Source organism: Notechis scutatus, chromosome 2, assembly GCF_049901735.1.
Source record: "Notechis scutatus isolate UNSWTSFEM ecotype Mainland chromosome 2, rNotScu1.2, whole genome shotgun sequence".
In the NCBI taxonomy this organism is placed as follows: Eukaryota; Metazoa; Chordata; class Lepidosauria; order Squamata; family Elapidae; genus Notechis; species Notechis scutatus.
This window is the reverse complement of record NC_142010.1, coordinates 27,998,267-28,016,615: the sequence shown is the minus strand read 5'-3', so window position 1 is coordinate 28,016,615 and position 18,349 is coordinate 27,998,267. Positions and strand designations below refer to the sequence as shown.

The 18,349-nt window shown below is 34.1% G+C and overlaps 1 pseudogene; it reads right to left on the bottom strand.

Moving 5' to 3' along the window:
- Nucleotides 1-18,224, bottom strand: part of LOC148131975 (vomeronasal type-2 receptor 26-like) — a 234,877-nt pseudogene extending 216,653 nt beyond the window's left edge.
- Between the last annotated feature and the right edge of the window lie 125 nt (nucleotides 18,225-18,349).

The window sequence follows — 18,349 nt, the reverse complement described above, 5'->3', positions numbered from 1 at the left end:
AGAGACCAGGATAAACCCCAGATGTTCTTCATAAGACAAGAAGGTTATTCTTTTGGGGATACATTGGACTCGGTTCTCATTTGGATATTTATCATCTGGACATTTGATGCATTTTTCCATATCTGATAAAACCAAAAACAATATTTCGATAAGATTCTTCACTTTCACCTTTCAAGAAATATTTCTTGGGAAAACACCTGATACAGGGACCAATGAATATCATTTTCTTAAAAAACACATAGCTAAGATCTATGAAATATGGGGTGAAAATTTTCCCATGTAATGTGCAGAAACTTCACAGCAACCTAGATTATTAAAGTAATTAATAAGTAAAAATTTTCCCTATTTTTGGTCGCACCAATAATTGTTGATGTTGTTTTTTAATGTGTACTTCTTGTAAGCAAATTATGTCAAATTTTAATTTCTCTATTTTATGAAAGGTTTTCCTTCTTTTAGTAGCTGAATTCAGTCCATTTATATTCAAAGAAATCAATTTTTTTCCTCCATAGTTATAATTTATATTTAGGTCTAACAGCTCTCGTTGATCTTACTTCACGTTGTTCTTTAGTCTCCACTTGTCCACATACTGCACCTTCTTCTTTTCCCATCTCTATTTGGTCCTCTTGAAATTCAGTTAGAGTAATCTCTTTTTCTATCTCTATTTCTCTTCTTTTAAAGAATTCATTATAAAACGATTCTGCTTCGTCAATTGAGCCAATTCTGTATCTCTGTTCTTTCCATGTAACCATTAATCCTTCTGGAATCAACCATCTGTAATTCACCTCCTTTTCCAATAATATTTTAGTCAGGAATCGATATTCTCTTCTCATCTCTCTAACTTTTCTAGGTACTTGTTTTAAAACCACAATCTCTTTATCTCCATATTTCAATGCCTTCTCTCTTGCCGCTTGTAATATCTGTGTTTTAATAGATTTTTTGGTAAATCTGACATGAACTTCTCTTGGTAGTTTATTCCTCGACGCATATCTTGTAAAAACTCGGTATATCTCATCTATTCCATCCATCATCTTTTCCTCTGTTATTTCCAGAGCTTCAGCCAAGATTTCTATCATTACTGCAGCAAGATCTTGTCCTTTTTCTTCCTCTATATTTTGAAATCTGAGGTAATATTCTGATCTGTCCATCTCCCACTTCAACATCTCATTCTTGTTTTGTTCAAGCGTTGTCACTCTGTCATCAATATTTCCAATTTTCTCATCTCTTTGATTGTCTTTCTCTTCCATTTTTTGCAGTTTCTCATCTCTTTGATTGTCTTTCTCTTCCATTTTTTGCAGTCTCTCATCATATTTCACCATCATTTGTTGGATGTTTTCAATTTTTTGTTCAATACTCCCCGTCCTTTGTTCAATACTCATTTTAAGTTCTTGAATTCCTTGTATAACCGTCGTTAGATCCATTTGTCCTTTATCTTGCTTCGCCATTATTGAAAGTCGTCCTCCAGTTGATGGGGAGGCAGGAGCAGAAATTGAGGTACCAGAAGGTAGAATTTTCTTACTCATTTGAATAACTCAGAATCTTCCCACTCTTTTAATCCAGTTGGCAGAGTGGCAATTGTAATCCAATTAGGGAAAGGAAAAATGTGAAAAAGAAAAACCAGTAAAAAATAAAAAGCCCCCCCCAAAAAAAGGTTTCAAGGAAAAAAGAAAGATTTCTTCAGGTTCTTCTAGACCTTAATCCTCAGTTGCGATAGTCAGAAGGAGAATAAAACCCAATAATAAAAAATAATAATAATAATAATAAAAGGAAAAAAAAAGAAAAATTCTTCAGGTTCTTCACACCTTAATCCAATTGCGAGATCTCAAGAAAATAAAACATAGCCATAAAAAAAGAATATATACATATAAAGGTAAAAAAAGCAAAAGTCCCCCCCCAAAAGGAAAAAGAAAAGGAAAAAGGAAAAAATATTCTGAGGCTTTCCCTTTAGAAAAAAAATAAATGAAAAATAATAATAATAGTAATAAGCAAAAGTGTACAAATATTACGAAATACTATAGGGTTGAGGAGGAGGGATAAAAGCTAACAACAAGTAAAGCAAGGAGCACACTGCATTTTATTTAAACGTCCAAGGCTCTTGTTATGGCTTCTCCACAAGTTTCAAAGCCAAGCTTCAAATATTCAGTTGATTGTAGAAATCCCAAAGAGACACCTGTGAAAACATTCTCCAGAGTTCCTCCCTCTATCTTATCAACTCAGTGTCCTTGGGAAAGAGTTTCTCACAGTTCTCTCAACTTCAAGTAAAGTATTTTCAAGCCTCTAGTTGGCAGTGTTACAGAGTTACAAAGTTTCTCTACTCCACTCCCCCTTCTTCCCCCAAAAAAAAGCCCAATAGAAAAAGAAAATATGTGCATATATATGTATATATTTAAAAAAAGAAAAAATTGCTAAAGGGAGCCTCTATTAAAAATATAAACAGTCAAAAAGGAAAAAAAAATAGGTAATTATAAAAGTAAAAACCAGTCTGGTTACAATTACTAATCACAATAGAAGTTCACTAGAAAAAAAAAAAAAGTAAAAAGCCAAGCCTCATTTTGACATCTCCTAAAAAATCGCCACTAAGTCCATCTTATCAAGTTCTGTCAAAAATCTTACAGGTTTCTTCTTCTTCTAGGGTGTCGACCAAAAATAGGGAAAATTTTTACTTCTCTGACCCACTGTAAGAAAAGAGGAGTGGTTTTGTACATTAAAGAAACCATTCCAGCAAAACTGATTTATACTGATGAAGACGGAAGAGTATTAATGGTTGAAATAGTGGATAACAATACAAAAATACTTCTGGTTGCAATCTATGCTCCGAATGATAAACAAAAAAGATTTTATAAAAAATTACATATGAAAATAATTGAATTGGACTATGCTAATATATTTATAATGGGAGATTTTAATGGAATTGTAGACAATGAATTGGACTATACAGCAAAAATAACACGACAAAATAGGAAGACCCTCCCTAAATCCTTTTTTGAAATGATAGAGGAACTCAATTTAAAAGATATATGGAGGGAAAGAAATACTAAAACTCAACAATATACTTTCTATTCGAATAGACATTCATCATGGTCCAGAATAGATATGATTTGGACGTCAACAGAATTATTATCTAATATTCAAGAAATAAATATTGAAACAAGTACATGGGCAGACCATAACCCAATGACAATTAAATGGAAAGGACAAAAAAGAAGATCTAGATGGACATTAAATAATACTATTTTAAAGGAAAAAGACTTTACACAATGGATGGAAAAAGAACTGGCCTTCTTCTTTAATGAAAACAGAAAAGAAGATACTTCAATACAGAATGTTTGGGACACAATGAAGGCATATGCAAGAGGATTGATAATGGATTATACAAAGAAAAAGAATATTAGGAAGAGGCAAAAGACTTTACACAATGGATGGAAAAAGAACTGGCCTTCTTCTTTAATGAAAACAGAAAAGAAGATACTTCAATACAGAATGTTTGGGACACAATGAAGGCATATGCAAGAGGATTGATAATGGATTATACAAAGAAAAAGAATATTAGGAAGAGGCAAATGATTAAAACTTTAGAAGATGATTATAAAAAATTGGAAAAAGAATTACAGAGAACGCCACAGAAAAAAAGATATTAAATTTAAAATGGACATAATCAAACATAAAATGGATCAAACAGAGAAAGAAGAATTGGCGCAAAAAATCAGAAGCGCTAAACAGAACTACTTTGAGGATGCAAACAGGCCAGGTAGATGGTTAGCATACAAACTGAGAAAAGAGAAATAATCAAGGAGAATACTACAGTTAATGGACGAACAAGGTCAAGTTTGTCATGGTAATAAGGAGAAAAAGAGAATTATTCAAGACTTTTATGCACAATTATATAAGCAGGAGGATTTTGATGAGGGGAAAATCAAACAGTATTTACAAAATGCCAACCTACCTAAGATACCTGATGAAACTGGGAAAATGTTAGAAAATCCTATAACAATGATGGAATTAACTGAAGCACTCAATAGGCAGAATAACGGGAAAGCACCAGGACCAGATGGTTTCCCGGCAGAATTTTATAAAACATTACAAGAATCGTTGAGTATTTCATTGTTAGAAATTATGATTGAAGCTATGATAAATAAGAAAATACCTAAAACATGGTCAGAAGCTTATATTACGCTTATCCCAAAAGAAGGGGCTGACCCATCACAAATTAAGAACTATAGACCTATTTCTTTACTGAATGCAGATTATAAAATATTTGCTTCAATTTTGGCAGAAAGGCTTAAAAAATACCTAAATAATTTTATCCATCCTGATCAGAATGGATTTCTACCAAAGAGACAAATTAAAGACAACATGAGAGTAATTTTGGACACTTTGGAATACTATGAGGCACACCCTGAAAAACAAATGGCTTTGATATTCTTAGATGCCCAAAAGGCATTTGATAACGTGAATTGGAGATTTATGTTATTATTATTGGAACAGATGGGCTTTGCTAGAAAATTTATTCAAGCAATAGAAGCCATATATTACAAGCAAACAGCAAAAGTGATGATAGACGGAGAATTTACAGACCCTATCAATATTAAAAAAAGGCACAAGACAAGGATGTCCATTATCCCCTTTGTTATTTGTATTGACTTTGGAAGTGTTAAATAGAAATATTAGAGAGGATACAAATATAAAAGGAATGAAAGTTAAAAAGGAGGAATTTAAATTGCAAGCCTTGCGGACGACTTGGTCTTTATTCTGGAAGACCCTCTAGAGACAGCTTTAAAATTACTGGAAAAGATAGAGACGTATGGTGAGATGGCTGGCTTGAAAATAAACAAAGACAAAACAAAGATTCTGACAAAAAATACGTTATTAAGGCAAAGAGAAGAGTTGGCAGACCTATTGAAAATTCAAGTTACGAATAAAGTTAAATACTTGGGGATATTTTTGATGTCAAGATGTACTACACTGAAAGAGAATAACTATATTAAACTTAAACAGCAGATAGCATCTGACTTGAAAAAATGGGAAAACCTACAATTATCTTTGATAGGTAGAATTTCAACAATTAAAATGAATATTTTACCCAGAATTTTATATTTGTTTCAAACAATACCAATTAGGCTTGGCAAAGATTACTTTGATGAATTAAATAAAATTGTGTTGAAGTATATATGGCAAGGTAAGAAAGCGAGAATAAAACTAAAACTTTTACAGGATGCTAGAACTAGAGGAGGATTTGGCCTTCCTAATTGGGAGTTGTATTATCAAGCTGCAAACTTAATGTGGGCTAAAGAATGGATAACGTTAAGAAAGTCTAGATTACTGGCATTGGAAGGACATGACTTATTATTGGGTTGGTATGCTTTTTTATGGTATAAGGGAACTAAATCACAGGGTTATTTCAGAAGGCACTATATACGGGAATCGTTATGGTTGAATTGGGAGAAAATTAAGAAACAATGTTATTTGAAAATACCAGTTTGGTTATCAACTATCGAAGCTTTTTCTTATCCCATAATTTATAAGGAGGAACAAACAGTTAGATATGGGGAAATACTGGATGAAAAGGGTGAACTTAAAACGATGCAAAAGTTAGAAGAACAAGATATAAAGATGAATTCATTTTCATATGCGCAAATACACTCAAGGTATCTTAAAGATTCTAAAACAGAAGGATTTTATGATAAATTGACTGATTTAGATAGGATTTTGACAGGTTCTGATGAAAAAGTGATTAAAAAACTATATAGTTATTTGTTGGAAATTAAATTAGAGGAAGAACAAGTCAAAGAAACAATGATTGTTTGGGGGAAGAACTTTGGATATGGGATTGATTTAGAGAAATGGCAAAAAATTGTGGTCTCAAAATTATAAAATGACAATGTCAGTAGCATATAAAGAAAATTTGTATAAGATGTTTTACAGGTGGCATTTTCCCCCGACAAGAATAGCAAGAATGTTCAAGAACAAATCTGAAAAGTGCTGGAAATGTCATCAGATCCCTGGCTCATATTACCATAAGTGGTGGACTTGTGAGGAGGCCAGGAAATACTGGACTAGAATTCGCATATGGTTGGAAGAAATGACAAAAGAACATATAGAATTGAAACCAGAGATTTTTCTATTGGGAATCTTACCTGATACATTTAATAAAAACTTAAAGTATTTGATTGTAAATGTGTTAACAGCGGCTAGGATTGTATTTGCTAAAAATTGGAAGAGTGAGAAAATACTATTAGAGGAAGAAATTATTAAGAAAATACTGGAATGTGCTGAAATGAGTAGATTGACATTTGAAATTAGAGAACAAGAAGAGAAACAATTTTATGAAGTTTGGGATCTTTTTTATCAATGGTTAGATAATACAATATAATAATAGAATATTTAGAAACCTAGGAAATAATGAATATACTTTTTTTTTTGGTTTTGATAACATTTTTAGAATATTTTATTAAGATAGATTTGGTATGATTTTACGATCTGTTATAAAATAAATTAACTAAATTATAGTTATCTCGCTTAAGTATGAATTAGTAAAATTATAGTCAAATGATTGTTTAATAATGATATTAGGATATATAATTGTTGATTGATAATATGAGTTATTATGTAACATAATTATTATGATGACTATGAAATGGATGCACAAAAAGGAGTGGTAAACCAACCGATACACTGTCTGTAAATTTATGAAGAATGATGATGTTCTTATGTTATGTTTTATGTTTTATGTGTTTTTATTTGTTGTTAAAATCAATAAAACTTTTACCAAAAAAAAAATAAAGTAATTAATAAGTTAGTTAATCTTTCTAGGCAGACATCCTGAATATTGCCACATGAAGCTTTTTAATATGCTGAACTCAGAGGATGTCTGTCTCATAAAATCTAGTTGGCTGACAGAGAACAATTGTAGATAAGCTACTGGACCTTCTGCCTGCAAAATCCTTAATTGGAGAATGTGATTTATGACACATCCTGGGAGGAGGGGAGAAACAGACTGTAAATTACGGATGCCAGAGTTGGCTTCATACAGGTTAATGCTGGACATGTTGCTCCTAATAAATCTTTTGGTTTCTTTTGAAGCTTGGCTCGAGGCTCATGATTCAATTAGGGCAATTGCCGGAATCCTGACACTAGTCCTGCTAATAATCTGGAATGGCTACTTGGACCTGTATTAATAGGGGTGTAATGAGGTGCACCCATATGTGTCCACTCCACTTTACTATGGACCAGTGATACCTTCCTAGTAATCCTTAAGAAAAGACTCACATGAAATGCATTGCAAAAATATTTTCAAGAGATCAACTTGAGACAGTTCCTCAAATTTCAAAGTCCCCTAATGTTCCTAGGAAAGTAAATATAGAAGGATCCATAAAAATAAAAAAAAGCAGAAGAAATGTTTTCTCTGGCTGAGGTAAAGCTTGCCCATTCTGCCACAATTTCTCATCTCTTCCCAGCCCTGCTCTCAAGATCTTTTTGATAATTTCGCCATAGTTAAAAAAAATTGGGCATTTTGATAATAGATGCGAGAACAGTTAAGCTTCAACTCATCTTTTAACATGCGTTGTCATCAAAGTGCTTTGGATTAGTTCATTTCTACAAGGTTTCCAGTGTCACCCACCTTCCTGAGTGGAGATGGTCCCCTCTGGACAAGGAATGCAGTCGTAGCAGCAAACTGGCTCTCCTTCTCGAGCCCGCTTGACAAATCCAGGACAACAATTTTCTACACATTTGGACTGAGGCAGAGACTAAGCAGAAAAAACAAGGAATGCCAAAGAAAATATGTTAGGACTCACCATCCACAGAAAATTGAGATAGACAAGTCAAATAGTCTTTGGGCTTCAGTGCAAAATACCACCCAACTGGATTGGCTCATATCACTTGCTGAAATTTTATAATTAAACTTATTTTAAAAGATTTACTAAATATTGTTGTATTGTATTTATTAAAATAGAACAAAACTGTGATGAAAGAAGTAACTTCTTACCAGTAGGCTTTAGAATAGTTATTTCTAGACTGACATACATTGCCAAGCTGCTCCACTTTGAAAGTAGTCAAAAATCACCTCCCAGTTATCCCAGTTAATATATAATTATCCCAGTTTAGATTACAAAGGAAAAATTCAATGCAAATTAATGCTGTCAACATTAAAAGTGACTTTCTTTGTGTATTTGTACATTTATTTGCTAAATTTATATGACTGTCATGCTGATAAAAATTACTACCAAGTTTCTAGTATTGTAATGAGTTGAGATGCAGCTCAGGCAAAATGTAAGTACCAAACTGGTCGTAACACCGGTTGAATCCCACCCCTGAGTCTAAGTGCTATTGCTATTATTATTGCTAAGGGTCTGTAGAGATTCTCAGTCCTCCAGAAAGTCATCCAAAAGAAAAAAACCAGATAAACCTCCAAGTGCTTCAATAACCCTCTAAAAGGATGCAGATTTACCAGTTGTCTGCAAGGAATATAAACCCTTCCATTCCCCACTGTGTCCCATCAGAGCTTAAGGAGCTTCTTGGATGAGAAGCGAAACATCTTCATCAGAAAAAAACAAGAAAGTCCTGTTGCCTCCTGAAAAAGCACCTTTGGGACAACCATGACCTGGATGGACTGAGACTCTCTCCAGAACTGAAGGACACATTGGTCAATGCTACTGAAGTCTCCCAAGCCATTTTAAAAAATCTATAAGGATTGTACACCCGACATTCAACTCTTAGTGAAGCTCATCCTCTTTGGTGACTCAACTTATCCCACTTAGGCCATAAAGGCTTTGGCAAATAAAGAATAGTCTCCAATATTTTCCCCACCTTGTTGAGCAACTTTAACCGTGAAAGGGCATCTTCCCTGATAGTAAGTATCTGTCTTTCAAAACTCCCTAGTTGCTCATGGATGGGTTCCTCATTGGGGAGAAAAACCCAGCTCATGATGTCCAGATCTGCCTTGACCTCTCCAGTTTGATCCAAGTACATTTTAAAGCCAGAAAGATTGCAAAACTCATTCTTCTACAGAAAGGGATGGAACTAAAATAGAAACATACAGGAATTTAAAATAAGAAAACTTTGTTTTTTAATCCCACGTGGTTCTTTCATATTTGAAACTTCCTTCTACAGTTGTCTAACTTGTAATTATGCCTAGATGGGAGAATTAAAATGTATCAATATCTTCAAAAGATGCAGTAGATTGACAAAATAAATAATTGGTAAAAATGTTCAATTATAAGAAAAATCCTAGAGCAGGTTACAAACAAACAAACAAACAAACAGAGAGGTTATTCATAAACTACTTGAAAAGAACAAGGTGGTTGCTACAAAGCATGGATTTGTCATTAAGTAATTGGTCAGGCTAATATTCTCCCAGGTATACCACATGAGCTAATTCTACTTTATCATAAGGTTACATTAACAGAATCTCACAAGTCTGAAAGTGCTTATCTCCCAACAACTCATTTTTAAGTCTGAAAACTTAAGGGAGGATCCTTTCCAAGTTTCTTTGTCTACCCTTTATGCAGCTATCATCTCCCCACCTCTTATCTTATCATTCCTGGGCAGCATCACTTCCTTCGTCACCAATGTCATTCCCACATATTATTAAACTTCCTTAATAGATTGTGGGAATGCTTCAGATATAATTTGATTGTAGTGAATTATTAAAAACTTTCTCCTGAGTAGGAATTTAGTTAGTCAAGAACTGGATGGTGTGATAATTAAGTGGATAAAATCTATTTGTAAAATTGTATTCAATTTTTTTACAATGTTCTACATAAAATCGAGTAGTCATGAACATATTAGCCCAATCCATTGATCATCTGTTCTGCTACATACAGACAAAAATGACAAATCATGACTTTTTAAATAAAGGATTTATACCAACTCATAGGCAAAGCTATTTTGAAGCCTATTCAAAAATATTAATTTCAAATATCAATTTCTTGATACAAGGAAATGCATAAATGTAATCTAGTAGTAAAAAATATCTGCATTGTAGCAATTAGCGGTTAAGAAATTAAGGTATCCTGCTTATGTAAGAGGGATTACAATAGCATATGTAGTTAAAGAAATAAAAAGAAATGGAAACAACAAAATGAACTACAGGAAAAATTAAAAAGATTGGAAATAACCCTGCAAGAAAAACCACAAAGTGATAAAATTAGAAAAGAAAGCGATTTAGTTAAACATAAATTGAATTTGTTAAACCAGGAAGAATATGCCAAAAAAAAAAAAATTGGTTAGGCAAAATTTATTTGAACAAGCAAGTAAGCCAGGAAGATGGCTAGTTTATAAATTAAAAAAGGAAAGGGAAAAGAAATTAATTCAATAATTATATGATGAAAATGGGATCCCCCCAAATCTCCCAGAGGAAAAAAAAACATATTGTACAAAAATATTATGAAAATCTATACAGATGGGATCAAATCGAGAGGGATAAGGTAGAACAATATTTGAAAGGGAAAAATTTCAGAAGAAAACAAAGAACTTTTAGATAAGGAAATAACACAGATAGAATTAGAAAAAGCAATTACTGAACAGAAAAACAATAAAACGCCAGGTCCAGATGGGATTCCGGGAGATTTCTATGAAGCCCTTGCGAGAAACAATGCAACCATTGCTGTTAGAATTGTACAACGAAGCATTATTAAACAAAAAACTACCAAAGTCATGGAGAGAAACATATATATCACTGATAGTGAAAGAAGGTACGGACCACTCCCAAATTCAGAATTACAGACCAATCTCATTGCTAGATGCTGACTATAAAATACTTATGACTATCATGGCAGAAAGATTGAAAAAAAGTTTTGAATGAAGTAATACATCCAGATCAAAATGGTTTCCTCCCAAAAAAGACAAATTAGGAATAACACCAGGATAGTAACGAATATTTTGGAATATTATGAAGTGCATCCAGAGAAACCAGTAGCACTGATTTTTCTGGATGCACAGAAAGCATTTGACAATTTAAATGGGGAATTCTTTTTGCATCAGATGACAGAGATGAAATTTGGACTAAATTTTGTAGAAATGATAAAGGAAATTTATTCAAATCAGAAAGCCAGTGTAATGGTCAATGGGGACTTCACAGAAAAATTTCACATAGCTAAAGGAGTGAGACAAGGATGTCTGATCTCACCTCTGATATTTATACTTGCAATAGAGGTTTTAAATCAAACTAGAAATAAAGAAGAAATTACAGGCACTAAGATAAAAAAGGAAGAGTATAAAACGCAAGCATTTGCTGACAATATGGTATTTTTTTGTAGAAAATCCGAATGAGGTTGGGAAAATATTGCTAAATGAAATAGAGGAATGTGGTAGAGTAGTGGGTCTTAAAATTAATAAAACTAAAACTAAAATGTTAGTTAAAATCTTTTAGACCATCAAAAAAAAAAAAAAAAAGAATTAGAAAAAGAAACGTAACTTCAAATTACAAATAAAATTAAATATTTTAACTTAAATTAAATATTGGGTATTTGGTTATCAGCAAAATGTTCATCCTTAAAAGAAGATAATTATGATAAGTTAATTAACCAAACAAAGAAGGATTTGGAAATATGGGGAAAATTGCAGCTCTCCTTAGTAGGAAGGATTGCTGCAATAAAGATGAACTTGCTACCAAGATATTCCAGACTGTGCCGGTAAAGTTAAATAAAAAATTCTATGGGGTACTAAAAAAGTTGGTAATGAAATTTATATGGAAAGGTAAAAAGCCTAGAATTAGACTAAAACTATTGCAGGATAACAGATACTGAGGTGGTTTCAGACTCCCTGATTGGGAGTTATATCAACAGGCAGCAACATTAACCTGGATTAGAGACTGGATATCTTTAAGAAATAGGAGAATACTAACGTTAGAGGGACATGACCTGTAAGTTGGATAGCATGGAATCCTATTGGAGAGAAACCAAAAGACATACTCACATGTTAGGGAGGCACTAATAGAGATCTGGCGTAAAATTAAATTAAAACATTATATTAAGATACTGAGTTGGCTTTCAACTATGGAAGCAATGTTCAATCCAAATACCATGGATATTTCTAAAATGATCAGGTACAACCAATTATTGGATAAACAGGGGAACCTAAAAACAAATCAAAAATTGAAGGAAGAAAGAATCAGATTAGATTGGTGGCCCTACTTCCAGGTGCAAACAAAATATAAAAAAGTTAAGGAAGAATTTGGTATAGAATTAAGCCCCCAACAGCTCGATAACATTTTATTAAGACCAGAAGAAAAATGAATATCCAAAATTTACAACTAACTCCTAAAATTTGATACAGAAGAGGAGGTAGTAAAACAGACAATGATTGTATGGATGAAAATTTTTGGATATAACATTTAATTAGAGGATTGGGAAAGACTTTGGAAGAGAAATTATAAACTAACAATGGCAGCTACATATAGGGAAAACCTTTACAAAATGTTTTATTGTTGGCATCTAGCACCATCGAGATTGGCCAAGATATATCCAATTTGAGTCCAATATGTTGAAAGTGTAAACTAACAACTGGTACCTTCTTTCATATGTGGTGGTTGTGCCCCAAAGTCAAAAAATTCTGGAATAAAATTAAAATTTGCCTGCAAGAAATAACAAATTAAAAAATAGAACTCAAACCAGAAATGTTTTTATTAGGGATAATTAGAGGCAAATATAAAAAAGAAATTGAATATCTTATAAATGCAGATTCTGACAGCAGCGAGAATAGCTTATGCTCAAAATTGGAAGCTGGTGGATAATCCCATGGACAATATGTTAATTAAAAAAATTATGGATTGTGCGGAAATGAATAAGCTTACTATGGAGTTGCAAGAGAAGGACAAAAAGGAATTCTATGCGGTCTGGGAGAAATTGTGTGCTTGGATAGACAACAGGAATAATAGATAATGTATAAGGTAAATATGAACAATCTATATGTGTATATACTGTAGATATGAATAAGGGAAGATGGGAAAAACCGATGCTACAACGAATTGCAAAAATTGTAAACATGATTTGTGTTTCTTTTTAAAATTTGTAAAACTATAATAAAAAATATTTTAAAAAAGAAGAAATTATGGTATCCCATATAAATACAAATAGATGGAAGATACTAAGTAGATGTTGTAATTTTTCTGATAGTATTATATATGGCTCCTACTCACTGATAATAATATACTATGGTAGTTGTAATAGAGCAATTCACGGTCTGTGAGCCATCAGTCCTAGTCCTTTACCTAGGATTCCTGCAGAGAGGAGGGAGTGGATTAGATGATTTCTGGATTGCCTTGATATTTTTGAAAGTAAAATTCTATGATGACGATCACAAACTTGTACATACAGGAATATATTAAAATACATGCTTCTTTTTTTAAAAAGAAATCATGTTTACTATCTATCTATTTATCTATTTAACTATTTATCTATTTAATTATTTATCTAGCTATCTAGCTATCTAACTATCATTTATATATCATAATATCCTCTCTATGGAATATTATGCCCCCAGCAGTTAGATTTGCCTAACTTATTGGTCTTTTGTAAGCACTAGGAAGCTGAGAAGGTTCTTCTTCCTCTCATATGTATTGCTTCTTCAAAGGAACTAGCTTTGATGCATCCTTGTCTGGACCCCATACCTGCCATGGCTGCAGCCTTGAAGCCACCAACCTCTCCTCGCTTGCCTTCCTTATCCACCTGGATCTGGATGAATACGCAGAACTCAAGGCATGGGCCAGAGTCTTAATGATACTGTAAGCATGGTGATCATTTGGTATCGGGATGCTGTTTCTTTTTTCTTGGGTCTCCAGTGGTGCTTTCTGGGTGCATTTTCTTCGACCCTTGACAGAAAAGAACGGCCTTGAAAAAGAACAGTAAAAAGACTGGTCTTGGAACTGAGGTGGTAGTTCCACTGAGGTGGTACAAAGAAAACTGATTCAAAGGCATCATCCTTAGATCTTTCTTTATCCTTGACACTAAAGTTCCAAATACTATGGACATATTTGAAAAGACTGTTCCTTTCAAATGCCCATTTCACAAGAGGTGAGAAGATCCAGACTTTCTCTTCAATGGGTCCTGGCAAATTTTCAAGTGTCAAATGGAAAGAAATGAATCTGTCCACAAAAGAATCATATTCTTTGAAGTGAAGAAAGACATTGACTTGTCTCCACTTAGAGAGGGCATTCCTGAGTGGTGCTGTATTTATAGTCATTGACAATCGTTGTGATACAACAACACAAATTCCATTCCTGTCAAGCACAGGAGCAAAAATCCTCATGAAATTGTCTCCATTTTCTGTGTCTGAAACAAAGAGACCAATCAAGGTCCATCTGAAATGGAGGAGAAGTTGGATAATTCCTGGGTACTGGATTCCTTCTTTGGGCACCATCCGGTGGAAAAAGTGGAATTGATTTTTCTCAGTAAGATCTGCTGAACCACTTGCAAAACTCATCTGAAAAACCAATAAGGAATGCTGTATTATAGTTGGGTGTCAAATCAAGTCCAAAATAGTACCTTTTAATAAATCCAAGTTGGTTGTCAAAGACATTTTAGTGTAATTTATTGATGATTAGTCTTTTGGCCATATCAAAATACAGACTATAAAGAGCAGAACCAGACCCTCGATAAAAATAGAATAAAGGAAACAATTTAAATCAAAAGAACAATGCTAAAGAATGAAAATCATATTTCTGTATCACCCCTATGATTTACTGTCATAAGATCCAGATATTTTCATTTCAACTGAACTATTTTATTCAAATAAATGGAATTATTAAATATAATATTTTTGTATTCTGACCACACAGGAAATGTATTGTTTTAACATAAGGATCTGAATAGGATATTTATTTAATGGGCATTCCAAGATACTGATCACTCTCTTTGTTTTACTTTTGACATTCAAATAATAGTTCTGATATGTCCTATATCTCCGGAATTCTACAAATACAAGTCTGATCATTATAAGGAACTTGATTTAATCTTCTGTATTTAAAAACTGTGTCCAGCTGCTCAAATATTGTTAAAGTAAATATTGTTGTTAAAGTAATACTGTTGAATTATCTGTGCTTTGGAATACTTTCAAAGGTACAATTTAGCTAATCATCTTTTTCAGTGTGTTAGCTTTCCTGAGGACAGCTTATATCTTTCTCTGCTTAGATACCCTCAATTCTTTGAGCATCAATCTTTTTAGCTCTAGTTGTACAAAACACAGAGAAATCAAAGTTCTAATATAATTTGTCAGTTGTACAAGCCAAGAGGTCTTTAAATGAAATGAAATTTTATTTGTTCTAACAAAAACAGATTTGGGGGTCTGTCAGGTTTTTTTTTTTCAGCTTTAATTTTACACTAATAATTATTTGCCCTGATTTTAGATAATGAACCAACTGCATAAATTCCCAATTAGGCTCTGAGGGCATCAGTTGAAGTCCTCATAAGATAATTCTCAGATGCCAAGATTGCGTTTGTTCTAGAAGTGATATAGCAATAGCACTTAGACTTATATACTGCTTTACAGTGCTTTAGAGCAGGGGTTGCCAACCTTTTGGACCTCAGAGACCACTAAACTCATAATTTTAAATCCCGTGGACCAGAGACCCAAAAAAAGTCTGCAGGAAAATTCCCCACCCCATTTTCCTACCGATCGATCATTCTTTATTTGGGATTGCAGGATACCATCTCCAGCTCCATTCTCAGGGTGGAGCGAGAGAGAGACTTTTGGTTTCATGCAAGGAAAGCAGCAGAAGCAGCAGAAGTCTTTCTTTTTCTCCCCCAAATTCTGCCAGAAATGAGTCTTTGTGAGACTTGTCGCACTGGTGCAGCCTCTTGAAGCAGGATGCCTTGCAGGGTCCCAAAGACTCATTTCTGGCGGAGTTTGGGGGAGAGAAAAAAAGACTTTTGCTGCTTTCCTTGCGTGCAACCAAAAGCAGAAGAAGAAAGAAGTGGAAAAAAGCAACCCGGTGGCCAGACAAGGTGCGTGGGGCAAATCCCCCCCTCCGCCCTTTCCCCCCTCCCCTCACTACCTTGTGTTCACAATGCAAGTGACGCAAGCCTTGTATTCCTATGGGCCATGTGGGCGATGTAGCCTTATGTTCTTGTGCAACCTGGATTAATTGCTTTGGGGGTGACATTTCTCTGCGGACCACCAAAATTTTCTTGCGGACCACCAGTGGCCCCCGGCCCACTGGTTGGCAACCACTGCTTTAGAGCCCTCTCTAAGCCATTTACAATGTCAGCATATTGCACCCCTCATATTGATTTGAAGCCCCAAACTGCAGCTCCATGTCATTCCCTCCAGGTTGATAATTAAACTTGGTGACCTTGGTATTAACACTACTCTTTGTAATTGGATACTGGACTTTTTGACCAATAGACCACAACATGTCAAGTTGAATAATTCCACTTCATCTACTATCACACTAAGTACTGGCATATCCCAAGGCTGTGTGCTGAGCCCCTTCCTGTTCTCTCTCTTCACCTATGACTGCAGGCCTGTGTATGACTGTAACACCATTATCAAGTTTGCAGATGATACTACAGCGATCGGACTCATCAACGATGACAATAATTCAGAGTACAAGGAGGAGGTGCAGTGCCTAGCCACGTGGTGTGCTGACAGTAACTTATTACTTAATACTAACAAGACCAAAGATCTCATTGTGGACTTCAGGAAAAAGAATGGTCACACACACACTAGTCTGATTAAGAAAGCTCACCAGCGCCTCTTCTTCCTGAGATTACTGAGGAAGAATCACCTCTCCTCATCTATTCTGACTAATTTCTACCGCTGCACAGCCGAGAGCATCCTAACTAACTGTATCTCAGTTTGGTATGGAAATAGCACTATAAAAGAAAAAAAGGCATACAGAGGGTGGTGAAAACCACCCAATGCATTATAGCGATTCTACTTACTGCCATTGTGGACATTCAGAGGAAACGATGTCTGCATAAAGCCCACAGCATCATTAAGGACCCCTTCCATCCAGCCCACAAACTGTTTACTCTTCTTTCATCTGGGAGGAGGTTCAGGTGCCTGCAATCTAAGACCAGGTTAGGGAACAGGTTTTACCACACAGTGGTTTCCTTGCTGAACTCCTCAGTTCGTTTGTCCCCACACATATGCTGATGCTTCCCTTGATAATATATGATGTATTTTGTATAATTCTCTGTGCATTTGTACTTATATTCAATGTGTCCATAAACATTTTGTACAGTTGTATATGTTCATATATGTTCAGTCACACTTATCCTTGTGTGCTTGTGTACATACATTTTGTTGTGTTTCCACTGACATATTCATAGATGCCTTGCATATTTGCATACATATATTTATATTTTACTGTTGTTTTGCACTTCTGGTTGGATGCTAACTGCATTTCATTGCCTGTATCCATGGCAATGACAATAAAGTTGAATCTAATCTAAATCTAATCTAATGTAAAAGAATCAGTCTAACCTTGGCCTTATATAAATTTATAAATTACTAACTAAGACTACGGAAGACAGATATCTATGATTTTCTTTATTTTTTTCTGTTTTAGCAGTCCTTGCTTTAAGTGAATCCCTTTGATAATAAGGAAGCCAAGATCCAGTCTCAGACCAAAATAACCTTGATAAAGAAATGTGTTAATAGTCATCTACTGCTATGATATAATTTTCCAAATGACAAAACTTTTTAACTTATCTGATTTATTAATACTGAGAGCATTATGATGAGATTAGGAGTCTTATCTTTTATGTAGAGAACAAAACTCAACTTTAGAGTATAATAACAACATATCATAACATATCTAAAAAGAGACCATATTAAGTTTGTTCTCTTTTAGTGTAATTGCAAGAAAATGTATAGGCATACTTTAAAGAGGTGATATTGGGAAAATACATTGCACTTTGTAGGGAAATGGAAATTTATATAAAATAAGGAAAATACCATTATTTTCATAAAGATTATTTTTATTCATATGTATGTATGTATGTATGTATGTATGTATGTATGTATGTATTATTTATCTTCCTTATAAAAAAAAACAGCTCTTGAATTCCATAGAGTAAACATGATTGGATCTATTGCTCACTCACCATCATTTCACTCCCTTTAACAGATAGAGAAACATGCACACAAACCTGTGGGACCTTGTAGGGGCCTACTACTGTTGACATCTGGATGGAGATGTCCCTGTCAGCTGCATCAAGAAGGGCCAAGATGTTGTCTTTCCTTCCACAGCTGTAGTTGGGAACATTTGCTTCTCCAATTGAGAGCATGTCCAGCAAGATATCTGAAGTGTCAAGTGTGTTCAAATAGTTGTCATGGATGTTGGAGCCAAGTGTGAGATTGTGCAGAAGCTGGGGATTCCTATTTACAACTTGAAAGGCAACAATATACTGGA